Below are 26,749 nucleotides of genomic sequence, written 5' to 3' on the forward strand. Positions count from 1 at the left end.
GTGCTTTTTTTCTTGCATTAAAACTAAAAAGTGTTGGGGTCCATTAAAGTCCATTAAAATGAGAAAAATCCTGGAATGTTTTCCTTAAAAAGCATAATTTCTTCTCGACTGAACAAAGAAAGACATCCACAATTTGGATTTCATGGTGGTGAGTAAATTATCTGGATTTTTTTTTTTTTAAGAAAATAGACTAATCCTTTAAGTCATTTTTAAAAGAATATTAATAAACACTACTGGTGCGCATCTTGAGACACAACACTCGTACTGATATATTTAAGGATATGGCAAAGCAAGTTGTTTTCGATCGAGACAACACTTACATTTAAGTTAGTGTGGGACTAGGCTTAAGCCATGTCTGGGAAACTGCACCTTTATGGTTAAAATGTTTACAAAAAATGCCATAATTTTATTGATGAATGAACGTTCATTAAGTTTATTAAAAATGCATTAAATATCAAGAAAATAAATCAATATTTAGTGACCGCTATTCTCTTCAAACAAGCATCTTTGAGAACTTGCCACAGATCTATTGATTTAGGCGCTCTCAGATGCTTTTGTCTCCGCCTGTGCACTCAGATTGACTCAATATTGAGATCAGGACTCTGTGGGGGCTGCACCATCTGTTCAGGACCACTTGTTCATTTTTGCACTGAAGATAATTTTTTATGACTAAAATCTAAAATTGATTTTTCATACTGACAGACTAAACCAGAAAATTTCAAATAACTGTCTGGTAAAATATCATTCTTAGTCATTTTCAATGTTTCTAGTGTGCACTGTTATATGAGTGCACTCTCTATTTACAGTAGATGCATCTGTGTGCCATGTGCTTTGGGATATGAAAAACAGTTTACATCACAGTTGATGTATAATGTATCAGTGTAACAGGCCAGCGGGTCATGCATCAGGAGTGACTTAATGCAGTTTCATATTCAGACATCCAGTTGGACTCTGTAAGATCTGAATGCTCTTTATTGTCATCTTATTTGTTCAGTGCAAGAATCTACTTTGTGACAGAAAGGGAAACACCACAGTTTTTCAATAGTTTACTATGTTCTTACCTCAACTTAGACAAATGAATACATACCTATCTTTTTTCAATGCATGCACTTCATCTTTGCACAGCGCTTTGTGAATGTGTTAGCATTTAGCCTAGCCCCATTCATTCCTTAGGATCCAAACAGGGATGATTTAGAAGCCACCAAACACTTCCATGTTTTCCCTATTTAAAGGCTGTTACATGAGTAGTTACACGAGTAAATATGGTGGCACAAAATAAAACGTGGCAATTTTTTAAAATAGGGAAAACATGGAAGTGTTTGGTGGCTTCTAAATGTGGTGATGTGTCATCTCTGTTTGGATCCTAATGAATGAATGGCACTAAATGCATTCATGACGCGCTGTACAAAGATTAAGTGCACGCATTGAAATAAGATAGGTATGTATTTATTCATCTAAGCTGAGGTAAGAACATAGTAAAATATTGAAAAACCGTAGTGTTTGCCTTTAATTGTACCTGTTTCCTGTTATAAAATAGGCAATAAACATTTGTTTATTGAATTTTTTATTGAATAATCTATAACTAGATGGGGAAGTCTTTGATTTCTTCTTTTATTGACTCTGAAATAAAATAATTTTGTTCTGTATGTTCTGTATTATATCATAGAGCAGCAGTGGTTCTCAAATTTTTCGGTGTGTTTAGGGTGCATCCCTTCGTGCCCCCTCCCCCAAAGTAACTTGAATTAAGTAAGTAATAACTTGAATTAAACAAAACACAACATATTAAATGATGCAGTGTAGTGCTGTTGGTTAGCAGCCTTATTTCTCTGAGGTTTAATTACACAGAATGTATGATAAATTAATTGTATTAAAATGTCATAAAACTGGGACCCCCTAGCATCATCTTGCGCCCCCAAGGATGCCCGCCCTCCAGTTTGAGAACTGTCTTAGAGAAATGGGGGATTCTGGACTTGGATGTGATTCGGCATGTTCCTCGAAAAATGACATGTTGATAAAAACATGGTTTAGTGCTTTAACATTATATCTAACCCTTAAATCTGATTGGTTGATAGCGGTGTTGTTCCAGGACTCAGTCAAGATGCTTATCCAGGAACATTCCCAGCATGGCTACTGATAAACTATTAAATAAATTGTCTAAATAGAATCTGACTCCTCACCCACATGACCTTTATTAGGGTTTAAGCTTAGAAGTGGATGGTATGTTTTTGTAGAGTAAGACCTGTTTGATTCGAACATTTTCAAACATTTATGAAATGTAAGCATACAAATTAATAATTAAAACCAGCTGTTATTTTGCCACCCAACATCACAAGTCTACGTGTTCCTGTAGCTGGGTCTTAAAGGGACAAACTCAACCCGTTGGATTGTTTCAACTTAAAATTCTGGGTTGATTTGACTCATCGCTGGGTTTAATAAAAAAATTTTCTGGGTTTATCAAACCCAACAGCTGGGTTATATCCAATGTTGGGTTGAAAATGGCCCCAAATTTTTTTTTGAGTGTAGAGCAATTGGTAGAGCATTGCATTACCGTGCGTTCACACCAGACACGGAAAATGTGGAAAAAATGCGCTATTTGCGCTTGGTTGGACATTTTGAGTTTACTTGCTTCATTCGTGCGTAAAATTCTAGTCATTCGAGAAATTCACGTGTAAATTCACGTCATTGGAGGGGCTTATAGCTCAAATTGGATAAACTTACCAGATCGTTCGACCTCCTCGCTCACTTTCTTTCAAACAAGATCCTTTAAATTCCTGTAAAAGTACGAAGATGTCTCATGTAGCGATGATGATTGTCCTCGATTGTTGTTTTGTTTTTCTGCCTCCGCAGACTTCCTACAATCACGTCACTACTAGAGCAAGCTCCTGATTGGGTAAGGCTATGCAAAATCCGCCAAAGTTCCGATTTTTTTTTGTGAACCCACAATTAGTAGCACAAAAGTCGTGGGTTTGAATCCCAGGAAACACACACATTGATAAAATGTAAATCTTGATTTGCACACTGTAAAAAATCTTTGTTGCCTTAATTTTTATTGTTGTATCAACTCCGATGTTCAAGTCATGTCAACTTACTATTATTGATCAAGACTAGAGATGAGTTGCTACAACTTATAAAATAAAGTTAACTTTTTCAACTATATTTTATAGGTTATAACAACTCATCTGTAGTAATAACAACTCATATCTAAGATAAATAACTAAGATAATCTGAGTTGATTCAACAAAAAAAATTAAGGCGGCAAAGAATTTTGTACGGTGCACATAATATCTTAACTCTTTCCCTGCCAGCGTTTTTAAAAAAAGTTGCCAGCACCAGCATTTTTCATGATTTTCACAAAAGTTTAATGCCTTCCAAAAAATGTTCTTCTTTAAATATATAAACATACGTGAGGTGCTACTAACGAATTGTATAAGTTGCGGAAATGCGCCACCTGGTTTATAATAGCGGTATTGCGGAAAGCCAGAAATTCTCGTCATTGGCAAGGAAGCATTTTCTCTTAATTGACGAGATAATTTGTCAATGGCGAGGAAAGAGTTAAATGCACCGTGAGTTGCTTTGGATATAAGTGTCTGCTAAATGCATAATTTACAGTTAAATATTTGCATTGACTATGTTAAATGCAAAAAAGTTGTTGTCAGAATAAGAGCTTTAATATAAATGCTTCTTCTTTGGTTAGTTGCTTAACCCCATGTGGTGATGTGACTAATGTCTTTGAGATGCAAAGAAAGTTATTTATGACAAACATTCATCTCTAATCCAGCTTCAAAATCTCCCTAAATGTTGCTTGCCTGGTGACTAAACCAATGATTTATTAATAATAGGAGTAGTATATACCTGTGCACCATCATGTCTGGAGGAGAGCACATCCACCTTGAACATTCAGCACAGTCATGTCACGCAATGCTTATCAGTGGGAGTAAGATCAAACTGTCTGCAGTATATTTCCTCATTGCATTCACATGCCCCGTTGCTATTTATATACACATTTATTTTTTTACCTTAGGCAGTGATGTGAGATTACCACGTCAAACCAGTATGGGTTCAATCTGAGCTATATTCACGCTACAATGATAAAGCGTGAGTGCAGAATCCTTTCGCTTTTCTAATCCGTAGAGCTGAGGATGAAATCGCATTTACAGATCTGCAACAGTGGCGTCGCTGCTTTCGATAAAAACGTACAACTATGCAAGTTTTAGCTTACGATGTCATGGCTGTGTATGACTGGAGGCTAAATAAATAAATAAAAGCACTTGTGCCCAGGTCGACCGCAGAGGAACGAAGCAGCCGCCATTTTAATTAAAGCGTCACTTCAGATTCTGATGGTCGCTGTGATGGATGTTTCATAATCTTCTCAGTCATTCAGAATCGTCTGCTATAGCATTAATGATAACAGACGGTAATAAAGGCCTTGTTTCTTGGAAACGGTCATGGATTATTCTAATGGGTTCTTATTGAAGAATCCTGAGTTTTATTTTTGCATATTGATTTGCTTTTTTTGTCTCTCTGAATTGAAAACAACTGGGCCAAGAAACCCAATTACCAGAAAAATATAGATAGAGAGAAATTACATTTCGCAGAAAGAGAATTGCTTAAAACATGTCTTGCGAGACAAATCTGTGCTATTTAACTCTTATATTTCTATGTTTTGAGTCCTTTTAGAGGAGATTATTTTTGTATGAAATTACCTTAGCTTAAATCTTAGCTAAAGTGTACTAACTATTACACTGAGCTAAAGTTACTGTTTAAAAATATATGTATAATATACGTCCTATAAATCCGTCTATACTGTGTCTTGTGGGAAGTCTAAAAATACATTGAATGTTTTTGTTTATTTGGATAAACTACTACATGAAAGTATCTCGTAATATACAGTACACACCTTTATGACATACCAGACGTATAGGACTTTCTTTTGTTTCTTCACTAAATTTAAACATGGCGGCATATAGGTCACATTAAATTACTTCATTTATGGGGCTAGTGGTTCTCGTGCTTATCATGACAAAACACGCATATGACAGCTAGTCACAAGAAATGCGATAACCAATGAGGTTTTAAGTTATTGATTTTAAGTTATTTAAATTTAGTGCACTGTATAGCCCTTTTCACACACAGATTATGGAAATACACAGAAAATTTGTCCAGGAGTTGTCTGGGGATCATTTTATTTATTTATTTATTTATTTATTTTTTGCACTGCCGATGATTTCCAAGAATATGTTTGTTCGTTCACACACATCCTGTAAACATTCTGTAGACACATTGCATTTGCACTCATCCCCTTAATGGATTTTTTTGTTTGCTTATTATCTGCTATTTTTTCTTGAGAAGCCATGCGTGTGCAGTTTTGTTTTTGATATGATCATAAACGAGCGCATGACATCCTTTTTTTAGGGATGCACAATATATCGGCCGACATATCGTTAACGGCCGATAACTGCTTATTTTTAATATTATCGGTTATCGGTCTGATAGCAAAACTAGGCTGATAAATGAAAGCCGATAAATTATGGATTATTTTGGTTTGTTGAACCACTTCACTTGCTCATTGCTGGCCATGTGGAGTATTGATTGGTGCTTTCTGTGACATAGCACGAAGATGACACGTGTTGCGGGCTTAAGAAGAGTATGCTAGTCTAGCGCAAAGACAAGATGTCCTTGGAGTTTTTCATTGTGAAATTAATATGAATATTTATCGGCCTATATATATATCGGTTATCGGCCAACAAATATAAAGAGTTATCGGTATCGGCCAAAATTTCCATATCGGTGCATCCCTAGCTTTTTTATTTAACTCTTTCCCCACGATTGACGAGTTAACTCGTCAATTAAGAGAAAGCGCTTCCCTGCCAATGACGAGTACTTCCGGTAATCCGTGATACGCTATCATCCACCAGATGGCACTCTACTGCAACTTATAAAACTCGGAAGTATCGCCCTAGGGCAGGGGTAGGCAAGTTCGGTCCTAGAGAGCCGCAGTCCTGCATATTTTAGCCTAAGCACTGATAATCTAACCTGATGTCTAAATCCTAAAGACATTAGCCGTTTCTCAATATGCGTTCTTGTCTGTACTTGCGTTCTTGTGGACTTGTGAAACGTCATCAGTCGCGGCCCAAGTACTACTGTTCCAATTCAAAGTTCGCATCAAGCCCAAGTTCACATAAAATCCCCGGATGTGTTCTTGATCCGCCCATTTTATCGAGGATGCATCAGAGGAGACTTGTGTGGACTTATGACAGCGAAGTTTCCCAGAATGCATTTCGCGTCAGGAGTTCGTTCTTCCGAGTCTGAACTTGCAAGTTCGAACTACGAAGGACACAAGTCCAAGTTTGGCGTACTTGGTATTGAGAAACGGCTCTTGATTAGCTTGTTCAGGTGTGTTTGATTAGGGTTGGAACTAAACTCTGCAGGACTGCGGCTCTGTAGGACCGAACTTGCCTACACCCGCCCTAGGGCAAACAGCTGTATGTCCGTGTATGTTTTGAGGATCGCTCTAAATCTGATCTCTATCAAAAGTCCTTCACAAAAATTTAATTATCTCAGCTTTTGCTTAAAATGTAATGTTTTTAAAAGAAATGTACCCATATTTGAGAGGCCATAAAAGAGAACTAATGAAGGTATTGTTTTTTTTTTTTTTTTTGAAAGCAACATTTGATATATTGTATGTTTATATATTTAAAGGAAGAGTGTGTAAGAAATGTATATCAATTAATCAGAAAATGGCCCTGATATGTCACTAGACATTAAGAAATCATTTTCATTTCAAATAATTATATCACTGACAACAGTGGTCTGGCCAACATATTGTCAATTAAAAAGTGGAGTTGCAGCCCTCAACTGATGTTTATGTTGTCATTTTGTGTATTGGCCACATTGGTGTTATTGCAGTACCAGTTTTAGCCACTAGTTTTGTGATTGCAATACCAGTTTGGCCACAATCCTACATACTGTTCCTTTAAAGAAGGAACATTTTCTGGAAGGCATTGAAATTTTGTAAACATCGTGAAAAATACTGCCGCTGGCTGGCAACTTAAAAAACAGGCTGGCGGGAAAAGTTAACTGCCGATCAATCTCAGCTTCAGCGTGTATAGTGACAAGCTTTCTGATCTCTTCTTTATTCCAGTTTGCAGATATTTTTCATTGTGAATATTACCTACATTGAAATCCCCCAAGGTCAAAGAGCTGAACTTCTTGTTGCGATGACATGCGTTCTCACTACGACACGCGTCCTTGTTCCTGCCTTGCAAAAAATGACTTTCTTACTTAGTATTTTTGTCTTGTTTTCAGTACAAATACCCAGTGGTGTAGTGGTGTCTGGAGAAGTGGGTATACTCTTAATTTATGTCCCCAGTAGAAGTGGGTATACTCTTAATTTATGCCCCCAGTAGAAGTGGGTATACCCCATGCCATCAAAAAAAGAGGTGGGTACAGAGGCGGCGCCAGGGAGGAGCTAGGTGGTGCTGTAGCTCCCCCTATAATATCCATAGCACCCGCCCAGCACCCCCAAGAAATGTCTGTAATATTTTATATGTTTATTTTTTAATGTCATGTTTGAATAGTCTTTTTCATGTTGTTAAAAAAGGAATTAAATAATAATTTAAAAATATAAATTTTAGTGTAAAATAACAAGGCCAAAACAGGTGATCTTCTTTGGCCAATGGACGCAGCGCCTGGTGAACCTTTCACCTTAACGCAGGGCAGTTTGTTTTTGATAGCAAGTTTGGAAATTTACATCATTGATGCCTCGCACTCAAAATCAAAAGTTGTGAAGACGTCTATGGTAAGTGCTTGATTTTCCCCAGCTGTTGGCTATTACAAATTGAATTTATTTGGTGGTTAAAGCAGCAGAAATCTTGGCTCTTCATGGTTACATCTATAATGGTCCAACCATAGGAATACTGCTGATTTATTATTAGATTAGTGTTGGTAACTGGCTGTGCGATTTCGTGATCTGATAAGCGTGCACAGTTTCTGTTGGATTGTGTTGTTTGTTGCTCCGTTGTATTCAGGGCTTGACTGTGACAGAATTGTGAAATATTATTTTCAGAGGTTTACATTGGCAGTCTTATGTATATTGTATCTATAGCCCTTGTGTTGAATACTTTTACATAGTCGCGAAAGGAGTATAGGTCAGTTAATGCGGGCGTGTACGTTACGCGTGTATATAGACTCGTTTACTGTTTGTACACAATTACAACATGTCAACGTATGCACGCGCATTTTGGCAACGGAAGTATGGCGAGAATCAGCATTGAAGCAACACAGACAGAGTTATTTTAAAAAAGTTGACTTTATCAACATTTTTTAACACAGCTACCAGATCCGTGTACTATAGTGGAGTGGATAGAAGACGTTAGCATACGTATATTAGTATACTGTGTTAGTGCAACCAAACGCAACAACCAGACATTTTGATTCTGGGAAACCGTTTTAATAAACTTTCTGAGTGCTAACACGTTAGAACCAATGGGGAATAACACCACTTCTGTTGCCAAAATGCACGAGCAGGCTATTTGGTCACGGGGCCTGTAAAAGGGTCTCTTAATATATATATATATACCAATGGTGGTCCAATGCGACCTCCATAATGAAACGCCCCCAAAATTCCAAGCACCTTCTCTTAAGTGTTGAGCATCCCCATAGCACCTGCATCAGAAAATCTCTGGAGCCGCCACTGGGTGGGTATACTCCGTATACCTGCGTATACCCTGCACTACACCACTGCAAATACCTAAAAATTCTTAAATCAACATGAACTTTCTTGATGAGCAAAATGACCTAAGAAATTTTGTCTAGTCTTTAGACAAAAAATATAAAATGTACACTGTAAAAAAATTCGTAGAAATTACAATGGTATTGCAGCTGGGTTGCCGGTAAATTACCGTAGATTTAAATTTATGTTATTTACTGGCAAGAGTTTGTTCAAAGTTTCTTTACAGAATAAAACTATACAATAACAGCCTCATGCAAAGCATTCTGGGAACCAGAAATCATCATCAAATTTTTTCTGTTTTTTGCTTCAGATTTTGTTTCCCAGAATGTTTTGCTTGATGCTGTTTTTCTAGTTTTATTATGTAAAGACAAATACTTGTAAATGTTTAATGTTCATTTAACTTTGAACAAAATGTTGCCAGTAATAACATAAATTTAAATCTACAGTAAGTTACCGGGAACCCAGCTGCAAATTTCTACAGAATTTTTTTACAGTGTTAATTTATGCTTAAAACAAGCAAAAAATCTGCCAATAAGTTGAGAATTTTTTTCTTGAATTAAGCTTTTAAGAAAAGCGTAAACTTATTTTTCGATTTTTTTCTCACCCCATTGACGGATATTTTTGCTTGTTTTAAACTCAAATTCATTTTTTTATATATATATATATTTTGTCTAAAAACTAGACATATTTTCTTAGGTCTTTCTTAAATTAAAATGCATCTTAATTTAAGAATTTTTGGACATTTGAACTGAAAACAAGACAAAAATGCTAAGAAAGTAATTTTTGCAGTGTGCCTTTCGTTCACACGGATGCATTCTGCAAATGACTGCAAATTTTTGGGTGAACTATCCCTTTAAGGGTTAAGTGTCCACCTGATAGAAATAGACTTTGCTTGGCAAGAATAGAAATTAGACAGACGTTAATATGGTTGTTAACAGGGCTTATTTGATGTATAAATTATTCTTCATTTCATTCAGCATCAGGAAGTGCAGCTGAATTTGGCTTATATTAAGTATCTGCTGATTTGCAGAGTTTGTGCAAAATCACCAAACCTGCTGGCTGCGCACACTTCCACTAATAATCAGTGTCTCCGAGGTGCCGTGAAAAGCCAGAGGAACCTGTCAGTTCTCATAAAGCCCGGCTCTGGAGTGGTGTAACTCCACTCCGATGCGCCCGGGCTGAAACTGCTTCGGTGTGTTTTGATGGGCAGCTCGAGCCTCGACCGTGCGAGACTAGCTGCTGACTGGCATTGTGCAAATCACGAAATCCTGATGTTCCCATTTGCTTCGCAATTACTCAGCCTGCTGTTTAGAGGGAAGGCCAAGTTTCCCAGCAACCTTCTCGTGTTAGTCTGAATAATGCACTGAACAACAGTTCATTAATGGAGACAAAATCTCTCCGTTATCAAAGCGAATTTGTAACAAGGCAACAAGCAATTAGCTCGTTCACACAGAGTCCCGGGTAATGATTCTCATGAAATATAGACCAGTCACCAGTGATGTTTTCTTTTAGCTTTGCCTCATTGACGGCATCTTGTTGTTATTGATGGTGCATGCCAATCAGCGGTACTTGGCGGGTAAACATTTAGTGATGAAAAAGTACAGCTTGTGACCGGACCTCATGTGTCCAGCCAAGTGTGAGAACAAATTGGTCAGCACGATCTTGTCGTGTGTAATAATCGGCCGGCTAGTGAGGCATCTTTTGCAATTAAACCCTCTCCTTTGTGAACTTACCGATACAACAGATAATCTGCCAACCTAATGTCTCAGCGATATTCAGATATATAGCTTTTAATATGCCTCTCTCTGCAGGGTGGTCTGCGTTATTGTTACAACGATGGCTCGGTTGGATACGTCCAGAAATGAGTAGTGTAAGCCCAGAGCGGACGTTTGCTTCTGGTTGTTCGTAGGCCTTTCACAATTATTATTAAATAATTGTCTGATCGTTATTATTTGACCTGACCTTAATTATGTTAATTTTTTAATTAATTACTGCACACCTTTAAAAAAAAGAGGGTGTGTAGCATCTACAGCAAGCTACACTCAACATTTTTACTCTTCACTTTTGAATGACATTTCTACGTCATTGGAGTCGTATCAGCTAACAATTTGATCAAAGTAATCCTTGAATTATTTCTGTTCTGGTCACTTTATAGCGAATATTAGCAGAAGTTTCTTATTTCCAAAAGATTCGTTTTTTAACAACCTTAAATATTAATCTCAACCTTTAAATTAAAATTTCACAATAATTTGTGACAGTTACCTAAACTGAATAAAACAAGAAATTTTTTTAAATTTGTATGACAATTATAATTCGCAAATTGAAAAATTTTTTTGGTAATTTATCTTACAGTTTTCAGGTCGAACTCTTGTGAATTTTTTTTAAATAATATATATATATGATTTTATGTGTAAAGTAACCGAGTGGATTTATGCACCACAATAAACTAAGGGGCAATAGTGTGCTTTGCAAACAACTTAATGACAATTAATTATAAATTTTCAAACAATTGTGACATTTATTACAACCATAATTGTGAAAGCACAGCACTAACAGTCAATTAATCTCCAAAAATTCAATTTTTATTAGACAATTAATCATCTGGCACAATTTCTTTTTTCGTCAGTGGGTGCTCGGCACAACGTCACACAATGCTTAGGTTGCTTAGCAACGGCAGACGCTACGGGAGCGGCCAAGCGCTTTGCAAAGAAGGAGGAAAGTAACACAGTCTTGCTTTCCGTTCAGGATGTGAAATCTGAAGTGTCCCTTATTCAGCTTATTCATCAAAGCATTGTAGATATAGATGAATTGGTATGAAGATTTCACGGTTATAGTGACCAAAATCACCACGGTTATCAATATTAACACAAACAATTTCTAGAAATGTAAAAGAAGTACTGCTGCAAATCAAATTTAAAATTGATTTTAAATGTAAGTGACATTTTGTTCACATAAACATCATATAAATAACATTAAAGGATTAGACCATTTTCTTTAAAAAAATCTGGAGGGCCGTCGACTGACGCAGCGGTGTTTGAACAGAAACTGTCATGTGAGACAGAGGTCACGTTAGTCATAAACGCGATGTGCAAAAATCTATTTGTGGTGGTCAATTTTAATTTTGTGATGGACTGAGAAATAAATAAATGTATGGGAATGTACAACGACGCTCTCACTTTTGTGATGTCACAGCAGTATGCAGCGCAAATATAACGACACGCCTATAATCCCTCTCACTGCGAAGTGATACCAAACTCGATGGAAAAGCTAACCACGCCAAAGTGAGGTGAGCTGACCCGACCCAAACTAAACTAAACCGTGGGGTACTATGCAATGGAAAAGCGCCATTACTCACCACCATGTCATCCAAAATGTTGATGTCTTTCTTTGTTAAGTCGAGAAAAATTATGTTTTTTGAGGAAAACATTTCAGGATTTTTCTCATTTTAATGGACTTTAATGGACCCCAATACTTCACAGTTTTAATGCAGTTTCAAATTGCAGTTTCAAAGGACTCTAGCGAAAAGATTGTCATTTTTGGCAAGAAAAATAAAAAATATGCACTTTTAAACCACAACTTCTCGTCTTCCTCCAGTCGTGTGACGCGTCAGCACAACCTCACGTAATACGGCATCATGTCAAGAGGTCACGGATGACATATCAAAACTACGTTCCAGTGTTTACAAGTGTGCAGAAAGAGGGCCGTTCAGACGTTGTTGTATGTGGAATGATACTAATTAATGTCTTTGTGTCAGTTTATTGTTTAAAATGTCCGCAAATGTGCGTTTCATATATGTAACACGTGACCTTTCCACTTCATTACACAATTACGTGAGGTCGCGCTGGGGCTTCACAGGACCAGAGATAGACAAGAAGTTGTGGTTTAAAAGTGCATATTTTTTATTTTTCTTGCCAAAAATGACAATCGTTTCGCTAGATAAGACCTTTATGACTCGTTTGAGATTGTTTAGAGTCCTTTGAAACTGCATTAAAACTGTTAAGTGTTGGGTTCCATTAAAGTCCATTAAAATGAAAAAAAAATCCTGGAAAGTTTTCCTAAAAAAAACATAATTTCTTCTCAACTGAACAAAGAAAGATATCAACAGTATGGATGACATGATGGTGAGTAAATTATCTGATTTTTTTTTTTTTAGAAAATGGACTAATCCTTTAACATTAATCATGGCACATTTGGGGTCGTGAGATAAATGTTCATCTATTTAAGATAAATCAGATTTTCATATAAACAAGACAAATCAGCAAGTCATCTGCGTATATTGTGAGAAATCAGGTGTTTTTTATGACCCAGAAGTAAGCTGCACAACACCTGCGCTCACAGCTATCACAGAAGAAACAAAGAAAGTAGATAGGATAAGCTTTAAACTTATCAGATCACATCATTTAATGGAAAATAAATAGAAAAGATGGATCTGTCTAAAGAAATATTAAGTATGTGTCAGTACAACTAGATTTTCCTAATTGTGAACATTTGTTGGATTTAAATTCAGTCAGTGAAGCTCTGTCATCACAAACACATGGGAGAAGACTTGAATGAATGTGTTTGTCTCATGTTATTGCTTAAAGGAATATTCCATTTTCTTAAAAGAAAAATCCAGATAATTTACTCACCACCATCTCATCCAAAATGTTGATGTCTTTCTTTGTTCAGTCGAGAAGAAATAATGTTTTTTGAGGAAAACATTGCAGGATTTTTAATGGACTTTAATAGACACCAACAATTAATACTTAACTCAACACTCAACAGTTCCCCTCAACGGAGTTTCAAAGGACTACAAACAATCCCAAACGAGGCACAAGGGTCCCATCCAGCGAAACGATTGTCATCTTTGACAAGAAAAATAACAAATATACACTTTTGAACCACAACTTCTCGTCTAGATCTGGTCGTGATGCGCTAGCGTGACCCGACGCAATACGTCATCACGTCAAGAGGTCACAGAGGACGAACACGAAACTCCGCCCCAGTGTTTACAAGTGTTGAGAAAGAGGACCGTTCCTACGTTGTTGTATGTTAACTGATACTAATTAATGTCTTTGTGTCAGTTTATTGTTTACAATGGTCCACAAATGTGGGTTTTATAAATGTAACCTCCCTACGTCACTACGCATTTACGTTAGGTCGCGCTGGACCGGATCTAGACGAGAAGTTGCTTTAAAAGTGTATATTTGTTATTTTTCTTGTCAAAAATGACAATCGTTTTGCTAGATAAAACCCTTATGCCTCGTTTGGGATTGTTTATAGTCCTTTGAAACTCCGTTGAAAAAAACTGTTACGTGTTGAGTTAAGTGTTAATTGTTGGTGTCTATTAAAGTCCATTAAAATGAGAAAAATCCTGCAATGTTTTCCTCAAAAAACATAATTTCTTCTCGACTGAACAAAGAAAGACATCAACATTTTGGATGACATGGTGGTGAGTAAATTACCTGGATTTTTCTTTTAAGAAAATTGAATATTTCTTTAAATTGGTTGATGCTGGACAGGGGTTTTCGAGCTGTGACATTGGCACGGTTAAACGTTATTTAAAAAAATTACGTGGTAATACATTTTAATTGCGGTTAACCATTAAGCCAGTAATTGATACATCTCTAATTGTAGATATTACTACTCACAAGATCTACCAATCAGAAAGGCTTCAAAATTTCAAAAGCGTTTTTGATTCGAATCAATCGAGCATATCTGGCGTTTTTCCGTGATTTTGTGCCATTTCGGTGGCCGAGTGGGATCTGCGCCTATGATCTGGCAAATTTTATAATCATGACGGCCCTTGCTGTTCGAACAATCCTATTACTGTAGTAATGTTAGCATTTGATCACAGCCATTCGTACCTGCACAATCACAACACATGTCAAAATTTGAAAGGATATAGTTTGATCAGACGGCACAAGGTTCGATGCTAACAGGCGGAAAACTGACATGTTTCCCATCTCTTCCCAACCTTCTTTGTCCTAATGTTAGATGGATAGCAGGAAAAGAAAGGGGAAAAAATCATCCTAAAAGCCTTGGCAGCAGCTCTGAGCGGTAGGAAAGGATACCTGGTGGTAAATAATTCAAAGCCAAGCCATGCATGTTTAAGTTCGCCTGAATAAAAGGAAACAGCGTGTGTGTTAGTCTGCATCGAGGACTCCATGGAACTGCTTCAATCGGATAGAAAAAACATATCTTCTTTTTTCCCTCTCTCCTTGTTTCTTATAGCTTTAGAGTTTGCTTTCACATAACCCATTCGCCTCTCTCTCTCATGACAGCCTGCTGGCACCCTCAGGGCAGAGGCTGTGGGGAGACGGGGGTGTGTGTGCTTCCATGATGTTTCTGTCCCCCTGTTATCATATCCTGAGAATCGTGGCTCTTGATCTTCATCTCACAGTCAGGTTTATCTGGCTGGTCCTGGAAAGAGCAGCGTTCTTTCACGTCACCTCAGCACGGTGCCGAAACACTAAGACTTCAGATTATAGTGGGCTGGCGGTTAGCTTTATCTCCCTGGCGTCCCGTTGCAGTGAAATTGGCATCGGAAGGTGAGAGAGAAACGCTAGACAGTTTTGTGCAGGTGTAAAAAGTGCGCCAGAGGAAGCGCATTCTGTTTATCTCTGTCAAAAAACGAAAAATCAAAATTCTCGTCGGGCTCCCAAAGGGCAGCCTGGATCGGTTCCAGTCTAGCGCTTGTTTTATTGGGGAACAAAGAGGTCTTTTTTGTGTGGTTGGAAGGTATCATCTCTCACATAGTGTTGGGGTAGGAAAGGGGGGAGTTGGCAATGGATTTGGACAGATCAATCGTTCTTGTAGTTGCTGCTTGAATCCTGAGCCATGATCGCTACATCTTCTCTTCTTTTGAATTGTGTGGACTGGGAGAAATGTCTCTGTCAAGTGTCAATGAAGTGTAGCTAATAGAAATGAAAAGTGACAGAGAACGACTGCACTGTTAAACAAATCTATATATGTACCCCAGCTGTCACTGGGCGGTACCCTTCAAAAAGGTCCTATATGTACCTTTAGCTACAGATATGTATACATTTGGTATCAGTATGTACCTTTGAGATGCTAATAGGCATTCTTTGATACCGATATGCATCTCTGAGGTACTAATATACATTTTTTGGGGGTGCATATTTTGACCATATTTTGGACCATTGTTCCCATGATGAGGGTTCTGTAATGATGTTTGTTTGGATTGTTTTGGGTGTCACGTAGTATTGACAATTCCAATGATGTGGCAGATGTGAATAAAATAATAATAATAATTATAAGCAATATAATTAGCAATAATTGACATAAATATGCAAGGGCATTTAGGGGCGTGCACACCAAAGCTTTTAAACGCGGCTGAAAATGCCATGCACACCACAACTCTTTTTAGCTGGGCGCTTTGAATGCTATGATACTGTACTTCTGCATTGTTTATCAGCCGTTGAACGATGCGCTGTTTGGTTGTTGTGATATTTGTCCCGCCCCTCCTCCACTGTGATTGGACGGCTGATTGAGAGTAACATTGACGAGCTGAGCTTTTCACCCGAAGTTGAATATTTGTGTACTCTCGGCGCTCAGCGCGGAAAAACCGAGCACCGATGCTCAGCGTGGACAAAACCCGCCAACTGCTGGCTTTTTTTGAAAAGTGCAGAGCTTCCATTACAAACAATTGAAAACATACACCAGCATAAACGATTTGGTGGAGTTTTTGACCACGGCCGAAAATGCCAGGCAGACGCCGACTGTAGGGGCTTATCAGCTTTTTTGCCACTTCCAATGATGTGGTATATGTGAATAAAATAATAGTAATCTTTATTATGAGCAATATAAATAGTAATGATTAGCTTAAATATACAAGAGCATTTAGGGGGCGTGCACACCAAAGCTTTTAAACGCGGCCGAAAATGCCAGGCGGACGCGTAGACTGTAGGTGCTTACCAGCTTTTTTCAGCTGAGTGCTTTGATTGCTGTGATACTTCTGCTTTGTTTATCAATCGTTGAATGATGCACCGGTTGGTTGTTGTAATATTTGTCCCGCCCCTCCTCCACTGTGATTGGACGACTGATTGAGAGTGACATTGACGAGCTGAGCTTTTCACCCTAAGTTCAACATTTGTCAACTATCGGCGCTCAGCGCGGAAAAAAGCCCGCCGAGCATCGGTGCTCAGCGTGGACAAAACCCACCAGCTGCTGGCTTTTTTTGAAAAGTGCAGAGCTTCCATTAGAAACAATTGAAAACATAGGCTGGCGTAAACGCTTTGGTGGAGTTTTTGACCATATTTTTGACCATTATTCCCATGATGAGGGTTCTGTAATGGTGTTTGTTTGGATTGTGTTGGGTGTCACGTAGTATTGACACTTCCAATGATGTGGTATGTGTGAAAATAATAATAATCATAATAATTATAAGCAATATAAATAGTAATGATTGACTTAAATATGCCCGAGCATTTAGGGGCCGTGCAGACAAAAGCTTTTAAATGCGGCTGAAAATGGCTTTTTTCAGCGGAGAGTTTTGATTTCTATGATACTTCTGCTTGTTTATCAGTCGTCGAATGATGCGCTGTGGTGATATTTATCCTGCCCCTCCTCCACTGTGATTGGACTGCCGAGTGAGAGTGACATTGACGAGCTGAGCTTTTCACCCGAAGTTGAATATTTGTGTACTCTTGGCGCTCAGCGCAGATAAACCCACCAGCTGCTGGCTTTTTTTTTTAAACGCAGAGCTTCCATTAGAAACAATTGAAAACATACGCCGGCATAAACACTTTGATGGAGTTTTTGACCATATTGAGGGTTCTGTAATGGTGTTTGTTTGGATTGTGTTGGGTGTCACATAGTATTGACACTTCCAATGATGTGGTATATGCACTGTAAAAAATAAATTGTTGGCTCAATGAATTATTTTTTAGTAACTAGTTCCACAGAAATTTTACGTTCACTCAATTTCTGTCTCCAAAGTGTTACCTGGATTGATGTTTTTTAGTTGGCCCAAATTTGACTCAAATATAAAAAAGTATGTCGGCTCAATTAGCTTTATAGTTCATTCAACTAAAATGTTAATCAGTTGAATCTTTAAAAACTTACAGCAAAGACTCTGTCAATTAAAATTTAAGTATTCACTCAATGTTTTATGTGTTATTTCAATTAATATTTATTATTTGGGATTTTTTTAATAACATTTTTAAATTATTTATCAAATAATTTATGCTGGTGTTGTAAACAAAATAATTAACTTCAGTCACATAAAAACAAAAGCTTTTTATTCACTTATTCACTTATCATACAGACTGAACATACAGAATTAAGTCTTTAAATAGAGGGCATAAAACAGTCCAAAAAGCCTCCAAAGTCAGTCAGAACATCTCCAGGGCCATTTAGGAGACTTTCCTCAGCCAGTCCAAGCGGAGACTGTCTCGCTATGTATCCCTCTGAGGAATATAAACACACAAACATACATAAATACATGTTTAATATAATAAAGCTTGACGGTGAAAGACTTTATTCCCTAAATAACGTTAATGTTAGGCCAAATATCCCTCAGACATCACACATAATTAAACACTATTGGGCGGTTTTCTCGGACAGGGCTTTTCACTGACTAAAATAACTTACTGACATCTCTTAACATATGAGTGCTATTGTTTTGTCTCAAAATGCACGCCAGTATTGTATTATATAAGGTTTGTTTGTAAAAATGTCCCAATTATAATAAAGACCGAGTTCTAAACTCCGGTAAACCAACCCTATATCCAGGCTTTTTATCTTAACTAAAATAGCTCCGCTTTACTTCGGTCACATAACATAACACACTTCTAATATATCTTTACAAAAATATAATTACAAAAACGTCGAGTATTTGCGTCTTTGCCAATTAATATATTCTAAAATTAACATTTAATTACAAACACTTACCTGACGTGAACTTGAGGAAACGGCTGACTTGTGTGTCCTTCCTTGTGTGAAACAGTAAGTGATTCCAGCCGTTGCGTGCGGATTGATCTCAGATTAAATGACCTGTGATCCAGATCCTTCCGAGTTAAAACATTTTAAATTCAAAATACACAGACGCACGCCCATACATACATACATACATGCACACGCGCGAGGACGCGCGCGCGCGCACACGCACGCACACGGGTACACACACGGGTATATTTAGAAGTTTTAAGATTGTTATGATATTGGGACTATTTCTCCACTCGCACCTTCAGCTCTGAAGTTCAAATTCGCAGGCAGTACGCAGTCCGATTATAACGAATGTGAAAGATATGAAATATCATTCAACAGCGATATCATTTAAGTGCAATCCTAAAATATGATTTAAAACATACCGGTAAACCTTTTATTATTAAGTATAAGAAATTAAAATGAATTAAATCGCATGTTTAAACGCCACAGAGATATCAGAGCCAGCAGTCGATTTCTGATGGGCTTGCCGAGGCGAGGCTGCGCTGGGCGGGGTGTAAGCGCTTAAGTGTCTGTGATTTTCTGGAGCTCTTCTGGAGCTCATCTCCGTCCGAAAGTGTCCGAGCACATTTTTAAATAGACGCTATCTATATTAACCGACCGCATATTTAAACTTAAAGCACATACATTCACGCCTGAACAACTCTTAAAATTACATTTTGTTACCAAATAACAGTAATATTATGAGCATTTTGTTGTCAGGAAACATAGCTGTCATAAGTCCACATATTGACCAGATTTGTCTTAATTAGTTCAGTCAACATAGCCATTCTGAATGTTGACTGAATTTGAAAATAACCATTCACTTAATGTTTTAAACACAGATTTATCTAGACTTAAAATAATATGTCTACTCAACTAAGCCCAAACAAGAAAATTGGTTTAACTTATACATTTTTGCCCTTCCAACATTTCATTAATTGGATTTTTTACAGTGTGTGAATAAAATAATAATAATAATAATAATAATAATATTTTTTATTATGAGCAATATAAATAGTAATGATTGACTTAAATATGCAAGAGCATTTAGGGGGCGTGCACACCAAGGCTTTTAAACGCGGCCGAAAATGCTAGGCACACGGCGACTGTAGGCGCTTGCCAGCTTTTTTCAGCTGAGCGCTTTGAATGCTATGATACTTCTGCTTTGTTTATCAGTCGTTGAACGATGCGCTGGTTGGTTGTTGTGATATTTGTCCCGCCCCTCCTCCACTGTGACTGGATGGCAGAGGGAGAGTAATGTTGACGAGCTGAGCTTTTTTAAATTTTTCAACTCTCGGTGCTTAGCGTGGAAAAACTGCAGAGTACCGTCACTCAGCATGGACAAAACCCACCAGCTGCTGGCTTTTTTTTTAAATTGCCGAGCTTCCATTGGAAACAATTGAAAACATATGCCGGCATAAACGCTTTGGTGGAGTTTACATGTTTTCCCTGTGTCAGCATGGGTTTACTCCGGGTACTGGTTTCCTCCCACAGGCCAAAAACATGCAAGTTAGGTGAATTCTCCCTCCCCCAACCTGTGTATGGTTTTATGTGTGTGGATCAACCAGTTCTCGCGTTGAATATAGCCATAGATGCTGGAATGTTGTGAAGAATAAATAAAGAAGAAGAAATACTAAATATTACGGCTTATTCTGGGTGAACTGTTCAAACTTTCAGAAATCTAAAACAACATCAGGATCAATAGTAAAATCCCACCTGCAGATGTTCATGTTAGACAGCTGATTTTTCAATTCCCCTCTTTCTTTCCATTCGTAGTTGTATCTGACACTGAATTTTTCTTTCTCAGCTGGTCTCAAACCTTCACGCGATGTCCCCTCGTGGTTTTCGCTTCTTGCAGTCTTGGTGTGTGATTGGCAGCTTTTATTATCTGTGGATCTTCAGTGTGCATTCTCTAAAGCTAAGCTCCAAGAAACTAACCGAGCTTCTGCTATCTTCTCGAGCCCGCGGCCAGCGTCAAGGCAGAAGAGCTAAAACCGAAGCCAAGGCATGGGTTCCTTATCTTCTTTATTTTCAACGAGAATTCAAAATCCTCCCATATCTCAAAGTTAATTGCTGGAGGACAGTAAATTGCAGAGACCCAATCTCCATTAAGCCCTTCACACCAGGAAAGAAAAACCACAATCTTTAAAGTATTTTTCCATAATGCATGTACAGTATGGATGTACAGTATGTGCAACCTACGTTTAGCAGCTATCCTGACCCACTTTCAGAGAATAACCTGAATCCTGCAGTAAATCAATGATGTTCAGGACTTCCTTTAAGTCAGACACAATCAGCAAAGTCTTGTCATTTACAAAAAGTACAACTTTGTGATTGCAGATGTGTCGTGAAGATCTTAAGCCGTAGCGTAGCATTCTTCATCTTTGCATACTAATTCGTTCTTAAATTTTATAGACAGTTTAAATCTGTAGGATGTGAAGGCATGTCAGTTGATGGGATTAATGGTATAGTGTGAGATCTTTTCATGGGCGTGGGTGTTCGTGAGAAATCCTGTGACATCCAACAGTGATAATTAGCAAAGAAACAGTCTCAGTGTGCATAATGCTGACCTTAATTACATGTTAATGATGTTGCCTTAAGGAAGGCCCTTGAATCGAGCAGATCTCCATGCAGAATATTGTTGTGCGGTCTGATGGACCGGGCCAAAATATTGAACTGCAAGTAGGCCGAATGAGAGTTATATAAATGTTCATGAGCTTTTATCTGTATCTGATCGTGTTTAAGATGCATTTGTTGCTTTTGATGTCGACGTGATGCTCATTTCCGCTTTGATAGGGTGCATTATTGTTTTTAATAGTATTAGGAGATACATCTGATTGAATTTATCTCCAAGGCTGATTGAAGACTTCAGAGCATCATAGGATTTGGAGTCTTCATTAGAATTCCTAATGTGCAAATTGTATTTTTTCCAGGGAAGCTTCTTTGCTTGCTTTCTTGATCTTAGTTTCAGTTTCTTCTCCTTTGGGTTCTAATTAATGTTGGATAGGAATCTTTCCCTTATGCCTCAGTGGCAACACTATGTCTGTATTTCTTCTCCCAAGGTAGAAAAATTGCAAGACATTTCATTCCTCCTCCAGACATTGTGTCTGTGTCCCACAGCATTTCGGTTTTCCAGAGTGTTTTTTCGCAAGCAAAGTATTAAAATACTTAAATCAATGAAAATGTTTAACGAAGAACCAAAAAATCCCCACATGGCTGTTGTAAACCTCTAAGGCATTGTTACTACCAGTTTTGCTTGGTGATGCTTTTTTGTAAATAAATTAAAATAAGTATGATTATTGGTGGGAGTTGCTATGGCTCCCATCAGTATAACTATTATCGTTTCTTGGGGTTAGGGATTTTTTAAAATCCTAATATTCATAAATGTATTGATTAAATAATAGTTAATAATTTACCTAACCATAATAATTAAACTTTGTAGTGTAATTCACCCACGTGAATAAAACTGATCTGGGAAACTGCCCGTGACTGCTCTTCCGAGGATGCGCTAATTCAAAATAAGTGTAAAATATGTGTCATGCGTGTGGAGAGATCCTGTGTCCATCACGTGTTTTTTGACAGTATTTTCTGAAATCACAGCTGCCGTTTTTTTTTACAAATTTGTTTTTACTTTTTTTTACAGTGTTAATGTAAAATTACAGAAAAAAAATGTATTTTTGTATAACAAAATTTTTTTGTAATTTATTGTGCCCGTTATTTTACAGTATTTTTCCGACATCCCAGCTGCCGTTTTTTACAGATTTGTTTTTACAGATTTTGTACAGTGTTAATGTAAAATTACAGAACAAAATTTGTATTTTTGTATTACGGAAAATAGCTGTAATTTTTTGTGCCCGTTATTTTACAGTATTTTTCCGGAACCTCAGCTGCCGGATTTTTACAGTTTTTTTTATAATAGTCCATATTAGTACCTCAACTGTACAAATTAGAACCTCAAAAGTATAGAGATGCAAACACATCTGTGCCTAAATTTGACCTATTAGGACCATTTTAAATGGTATTGCCAAAGTGACAGCTTTGGACCATTTTTTAACCATTTCTTCTGATTTTTTAATGCACTGTAAGTCACTTTTGATAAAAGTGTTTGCCAATGCATGAATGTAAATGTAGCAACCACCCAGAACATTTACAGCCCCCCCCCAGTATTTTCTTCAAAAATATAGTAAGCAGATTGGTTACAATTCCCAATTGTTACTGACAGAAGTGGGATTACTTAAAGTTTGCTTAGTTCCCTGCTCCTAAACACTACTAAAGGCTGTAGCTTTGAAAACATTACATGGGTATTTATTTACAGACTCATTCATATTTATCGCCTGTAAAATGTGTCAGTGGTCCGATCCTTTGTGCATTTACATATATTCATGGCCAGATGTTTTTTATCTAAAGCAAACAGCTATGCATTTAGGGTAGATGTATACACATTTTCTGTTGCTAGCAACATGTTTTACCAGAGGCGATAATGTAATGTAGACTCACAGCTATACAGTACTGTACCTAGCAATGTTTATGAGTGTTATTCATTTGCTAAACAGTCCGATATTACACAGTCATGAAACGCTGGTAAAACTCCCTGTGCCAGAAATGTGTAATCAGATTATAAATGCATGGATCTAAATGATGATAACTAGTGTTATGTAAAGCTACTTGGCTATTCAATCCCTGTGTGTGTGCGTGTTTGCGTGTGCATGCTGTATTACATGGGGAGGGGCGACCAAGCTCCCGGCTCCTGAATTAGCATTAGACCTGCACCCTACAGTCAAATGTAATGTCATTTGTCCTTTGTAGGATATATTTAGGAATTCTTTAGGAAATGGCTGTGCCTCGCACTGGCTGTTTACAAATCATAGTGCCAGTGAATTATGCAACATTAATGCCTTGGTATAAAAGTCTGTAACCCTGAGGATGGAAATGAGATTTTGTTTTGCTTATGAACTAAATTTGAAGTGTCCTCTGTTGTGCAGCTTATGCAAATTTTTTATTATCCTTTGGGGTTGAGTATTGGAAATGTTGCACTGTAGAAATTTGAACAAGTTTGTCTTGCTTTTAGACTCAAAAGCAGTATAAAGAGGCAATGCTGAGTGACGGTCAGTTCATGTTGCTGAGACAAAAGTTGGAAATGTTTAGTCAGAACTTGGCATTTATAAGGGCTGTCAAAAGATTAACAAAATAATATAGTGAGTTTTTATATATTTTTTATTGTGTTTAAATTGTATTGTGTTTTTATTTATAATTTGGTGTACTCTTGCCCAGGGACAGCAGATTAAATTTTGCCTGTAGCTAATTCTGGGGCAGTACTTTGTTATTGTCAAATAAAGAACTAAATAAAATATAAATAAATAAATAAATAAATAATCAAAAATATCAAATTTAAGTGATTTTGTGCATATAACAAGCAAAAAAAAAAAAAATCTGTCAATGGAATAAGAAAATTTTTTAGGTTGTTTTAAGCACTGATTTACTTAAAGTTTAAAAAAAATTGTCTCAAAACTAGACTTATTTTCCTAGGTAATTTTGCTTATCAAGAAAATACATCTTAATTTAAGATTTTTTAGATATTTTTTACTAAAAACAAGACAAAATACTAAGTAAGAAAGTAATTTTTGCATATTGTTAACATGTACTAATACACACTTACACATCAAAGGAAATTTTAAAACGTGAATCGGACAATGGGTGTTCTTTAAACTATCGTCCGATAGTGTGAAAAATTGCTTTTATCGACTCTTACAGATTATTGGCTGACATATCGTTGCTGATGTATCTCTAGTCCAATTTGGATAAGTTCTCAGATATATTGTAGTGTTGTGTAATTTCTTATTAAAATTACCTTCAGTTGCTTTATACACACTCCTCCCTCTCAGATCAACTTGGGATTTTTAGTTTTTTTTTCGCCCACTAGACAACTCTCCTCTCAGATCATTCTGCTGTTCAAATGACAGGGCCCTGTCTGTTGCCATTATCTTCAAGCTTGTCAAAAAGTGGATGTGTTTGTGGTGGTTTGGGGTTGGAGGATGTAGAAGAGGAGGATGAAGAGATAGAATAAAAGTGAAAAGAGTGAGTAATGCTCCGGAAAGCCTGGATTTAAACTGCTTAATTATGCATCCTCCACACATTAATCTTTCATGATTTGGGAACTAACATAGTCAATTATACAACGTTTCCAAACATAGGAACACTGAAATGCAAGAGACCCAGGTGAAAAGAAACAACTGGAAACAATATGAAAGGCAAATAGACAGAATACACATCTTGAGGAAGATGATAAGCCGAAGAAATCTCGTATTCTTTCCTGTATACATTGTTACTACACTTATTGTGGCCAAACCACTTCCTTCATCTGCCTCTCTCGATCCATCTCACTCTCCCTTGTCATTAACAATGTAATGGCATGTGATGTTTTGGGCTGTTTGTTGGCCATAATTACCTGATGAAAAGTTAATGCGCAGTGGCAGAAAGCGTAGCGGGAAACAGAGCGAGTTAAATGGGGCTGAAGGGACCTCGGAGCGTGATCTACTGAAGTGCAATGGGGGAAACCGGTGAACCCGTGCGATAGTCCGTGTTATAGGTTGGGTTTGGTTCGTGGTTTAAAAGTTGATCTTTGCATTAGATTACTTCATTTGATGTGATGACATTCAGCATCGACTGGTACAGTATAACGCCATGTGCAATATATGAGCAATAAAGATTTTCTAAAATGGTCTGATGTGCGTAAACAGATTTGCGGTGAATTCATCTTTTCGGGAAGGAAGTTGTGGCATTTTATTTAAAACATTATTTGCCACTTCCTTGAACTATAAACAGGTAGGGCACTGGACAAAAGTTTATATATGCAGCCCAGTCTCACGAAATTACGTACCTATAGACCGTTTCATTGGACGCACGTGTGGTGACAACGGACGTGTCTGGTCCGAACTTTACTTCCGGTTTCTGTTTTTCTAAATGGTCTGACTTGCTAAAACTGAACCCGTAAACAAATACCTCGTCGAAAAAACAAATGTTTTGGTTTACTGTGTAATCTACGTGTTGTTTATTTTGCTTGTTATATTAATAAGCTACTTTTAACGGATTTTGTTGTTATTTCGTCTTAGCGGAGTTTACCGGAAGCTACATGTTTTCCACGAAAGCCACTTGATTATGTTGTTACTGCTGAAACCGTCTACAGTCACGTAATTTTTTATTATTTTTCGTGATACTGTCACGAATTTCTGCGTTTTTTTGTGACTGTATCACGAATTTCTGTTTATGTGTCATTGTCACGTATTGGTTACTCAACTCTTTTGTCCTATTTTCTTAACATTGTCGCTTCGGTTTAGGGTTAGATTTAAAAACCCAACTCTAACCCTAATGCAGGCGACAATATTTTAAAAATTAGAAAATCTAAAAAATAAATCAGAAAAAATAGTAAACCAATACTTAAAGTGACATCCTAACGCAAACACCAAATCCGAAGCGACAATGGTTTGAAAATAGGAAAAAGCAGTTGAGTAACCAATATGTGACAATGACACGTAAACAGAAATTCATGATAAGATCACGAAAAACGCGGAAATTTGTGACAGTATCACGAAAAATAATCAAAAATTTACGTGACTATAGGTATGTGATTTCGTGAGACTGGGTTAGTATATGCCCCTGCTAAAGACTAAATTGTTGATGTTTTTTTGAAACCTTGCATGTCCAGAAACACTGTATTAGAAAAATAAACAGTGTTTTATCAAAGTTGATACTGTGACTGACTTTATATGTCATATTTTTAATATTGTAACAAAATCTAGCTTAAATGGAGTTAAGAGGTTTTGCTGGTGTAATGTGATGTAAGTGCATCACATTACGTTTTTATCAAAATAAAGATTATAAACTTTTTTGTAGCTATGTAAGAAGATCAAAAGTGTCCTGGAAGATAAATGCAAGATTGAAAAAACATAAACAAAAAATTTTAGAGTCTTCTAATCTTTGAGAAGATTTTATTTGATAGTTGCAGGACATAAAAGAACAATAACAGTTTTGTTTTTGGGACATCCATGAGTGATTTAATATTCTTGCTCATATTTGTAGTTTACAGTGTCA

The 26,749-nt window shown here is 37.1% G+C and overlaps 1 protein-coding gene and 1 long non-coding RNA gene across 11 annotated transcripts in view; one reads left to right on the forward strand and one right to left on the reverse strand.

The window, feature by feature from the left end:
- Positions 1–26,749, forward strand: part of robo2 (roundabout, axon guidance receptor, homolog 2 (Drosophila)) — a 630,465-nt gene that overhangs the window by 155,515 nt on the left and 448,201 nt on the right. The gene's annotated exons all lie outside the window — the stretch shown is intronic.
- On the reverse strand, positions 17,952–19,619 carry LOC141361636 (uncharacterized). Its single transcript, XR_012367788.1, has 2 exons — positions 18,626–19,619; positions 17,952–18,141 (listed from the first exon to the last, which is right to left on the reverse strand). It is a non-coding gene; the product is annotated as an uncharacterized lncRNA (long non-coding RNA).

This window comes from Misgurnus anguillicaudatus, chromosome 24 (assembly GCF_027580225.2).
Source record: "Misgurnus anguillicaudatus chromosome 24, ASM2758022v2, whole genome shotgun sequence".
Classification (NCBI taxonomy): Eukaryota; Metazoa; Chordata; class Actinopteri; order Cypriniformes; family Cobitidae; genus Misgurnus; species Misgurnus anguillicaudatus.